The sequence below is a fragment of the Pinus tabuliformis genome, chromosome 6, assembly GCF_031772625.1.
Source record: "Pinus tabuliformis cultivar Carrire ecotype Pingquan chromosome 6, CPIR1, whole genome shotgun sequence".
NCBI classification, from domain to species: Eukaryota; Viridiplantae; Streptophyta; class Pinopsida; order Pinales; family Pinaceae; genus Pinus; species Pinus tabuliformis.
In genome coordinates this window covers 1,521,683,218-1,521,686,334 of record NC_142292.1, presented here as the reverse complement: position 1 = coordinate 1,521,686,334, position 3,117 = coordinate 1,521,683,218, and the positions used below count along the sequence as shown (strand labels likewise).

Sequence of the window (3,117 nt, the reverse complement as noted above, 5' to 3'; positions counted from 1 at the left end):
ATCTTATTATTTAGAATATATTTTATAATGTATAAATAAATTCATCCTTTTAAAAAAACATTTTAAAATATTTAAATTTAAATTTTACAAATTACATGGAGACAAACTTATGATTTTAACCAATATTTTACTAAAACTTTACATAAACATAATGAACGAAGAAACCAAGTTATAAACACTAACAGACTTATGATTTCAAATCAATATTTTACTAAAACTTTACATAAAAATAATGAACCAAGAAAGTTCTAATCAATATTTTACTAAAACTTTACATAAAAATAATGAACCAAGAAAGTTCTAAACAACTGACAATAATGAAAACGCACCTCCTAATAGATTTCACATAATTTATTTCAAAGTGAAAAGGGTGCTCATGTTCTAAACATGACAATAATTCCTAATAGATTTCCATAATTTATTTCACAAGGCTGTTTCTCTGCTCAAACATATAATATATATATATATTAACAATTAAATAATTTTTTAAAATGATTCGCGTCTCGGTGACTAGTCAATCTCCTAACTTATATGCCTGTGACTTGAGTGATGGAGACATTTGTGAGCTGTTTCCGTCTTTTGATTAAATTTGAGTGTATCCATTACTAACGCAACGAGATTCACTAGTGCGCACATGGTGGTCCCACATCGCAGCAAATTATAAATAATAATGCTGGGCTTCTGCGCACTTCACAGAGTTGACCCATCGCTTGGTTTTCTGGTATTTCATTATTGTTAGAGATGAGTTAGCTCGGTTTCTGGTAACCTGCGATTATACAACATGAGTTCTCCGGCTGCAGCTATGAACTCCCGGCAATTCTCAGACCCTCCTTCAATACGCCTTCAGAGGCTTTCCAGGTTTCGAATCTAGGAATCAGACGCAGCCATGCCCTTTCTGCATCGAACCCCTCGAACCTGTATTTGCAAGATCGGCAATGGATTCATCGGCCCAGGAAGTCGACTTGTCGTCGCCCTGGTTTGACTGCCATGAAAGGAAGGGTGTCGACCATCAGAAGCGCAGCGATCGAGTCCCTGCCGAGTATGCTGGACGAGCTGGATGTCGAAGAGGGGGAGCCGAAACCCAATAGGATATTGGCAGACATCTGGAAGGAAATCCATGGAGCCAACAACTGGGAAGGGCTGCTTGACCCCATGGACGACATTTTGCGAAAAGAGATCATCAGATATGGGGAATTTGCCCAGGCCTGCTATGATGGTTTCGACTTCGATCCCTTCTCCAAGTATTGCGGTAGCTGCAAGTATCATCGCAAGCAGCTCTTCCAAGGTGTTGGGATGTCGGATTACGGCTACGAAGTGACGAAATATTTATACGCAACTTCGAATATCAATCTGCCCGGCTTCTTCCAGAAGCCCCGTGTGCAGAAGCTGTGGAGCACTCATGCCAACTGGATGGGCTTCATAGCTGTCGCCACGGACGAGGAAGAGATCACAAGGCTCGGGCGACGGGATATCGTTATTTCGTGGAGAGGAACGGTGACGTATTTGGAATGGATCGCGGACCTTATGGATTATCTGAGGCCCGCGGAAATGAACTATGCTCATCCCCATCCAGATATCAAAGTCGAGTCAGGGTTCTTGAATCTCTACACGGCCCAGGAACACGGCTGCCGGTTTTGTAAAAGCAGCGCACGGGATCAAGTCCTGTCGGAGCTCAAGCGACTGCTGCAGAAATACAAAGGCGAGAAGTTGAGCATAACGATAACGGGCCACAGCCTGGGGAGCGCGCTGGCCGTACTTAGCGCCTACGATATCGCAGAATTGGGGTTGAACATCCCCGAGAGCGACGATCAGGCGGAGTCGATTCCCACAACGGTGTTCTCGTTCTCGGGGCCGAGGGTGGGTAACACGGCGTTCAAGGATCGGTGCGAGGAGCTGGGTCTCAAGTTTCTGCGAGTGGTAAACGTGCACGACAGCGTGCCGAAGGTCCCCGGGATTCTGTTCAATGAAAAATTCAAGATTATGAAGCAGTTGATCGACAGGCTTCCGTGGAGTTACAGTCATGTAGGTGTGGAGCTGGCTCTTGATCACACACATTCTCCGTTCCTGAAGCCCACTAACGATCTGTCCTGCTTTCATAATCTGGAGGCCCTTCTGCACCTCCTGGACGGATACCATGGGCGGGAACACCGCTTCCATCTGTCGTCTGGTCGCGATCCAGCTATGGTGAACAAGTCGTGTGATTTTCTGAAGGAACATTACCTGGTTCCTCCCTTCTGGAGGCAAGAATCCAACAAAGGACTGATCCAGAACTCAGAGGGAAGGTGGGTTCAGCCTGACAGAATCAGAATCATCGAAGAGCCCCCAACAGATCCGGACCACCATGAGACCACCCACCATTCCGATAATCAGATGCAGCCCGACGTCGCCATTAATGGCCATTCTCCACCATCTTCTCTGCAGTAGCAACTTTACATGCCACCATCACTGTCTTTTCTGCTTAAATTAAGATATAATAATGCTTTCTCCGGTGCATTATGCTGTAAATATTATCACTATTTTGCATAGTTGATTATTCGGTAAATATGATCAGTGTTCGCTCTAGTGTATTATCGTGCAAGCACGATTACTGTGAAAAAATATGTACTCCATACTGTAATTAATGGAAATCGAACTTTTTCGTAGATATTAATTTAAAAAATAAAATAAATTGGATCTGCAACTTGGTGATAAAGACACACATGAGAATGGTTACACCAACCAAACGTTTAGATTAGGTGGATGACCTGTCTTGAGCTTCAATAGTGGCAGACGGCCGTGAATTTGACTTTCGGAGGGCATCTTTTTATTATTTTGTTACATATATATACAATTTTAATATTAAAAAAAATAAAAAATTATTATTCTTAAATTAAATAATATTATTGTTTTATATGTTTTTTTTAACTTTAATTTTATTATTATGGTTTATAAATTATAATGAATATAAATTAAAGGTGAACAAGAAGTTAGAGTTGGTATAGGATTTACTTTCAGATTGAATGTTGAGTTGGTGATGAGACTTACTTTCAAATTGATTGCTTGTATCTTCTTACAGTATAGGTGTATTTCAGATTGATTGTTTGTATCCTCTTACACTATGGTTATATATGACAAAGA

At 41.4% G+C, this 3,117-nt stretch overlaps 1 pseudogene; it reads left to right on the top strand.

The window, feature by feature from the left end:
* The first annotated feature begins 632 nt into the window (after positions 1-632).
* On the top strand, positions 633-2,642 carry LOC149264500 (phospholipase A1-Igamma3, chloroplastic pseudogene; annotated as a pseudogene).
* The last annotated feature ends 475 nt before the right edge of the window (positions 2,643-3,117 follow it).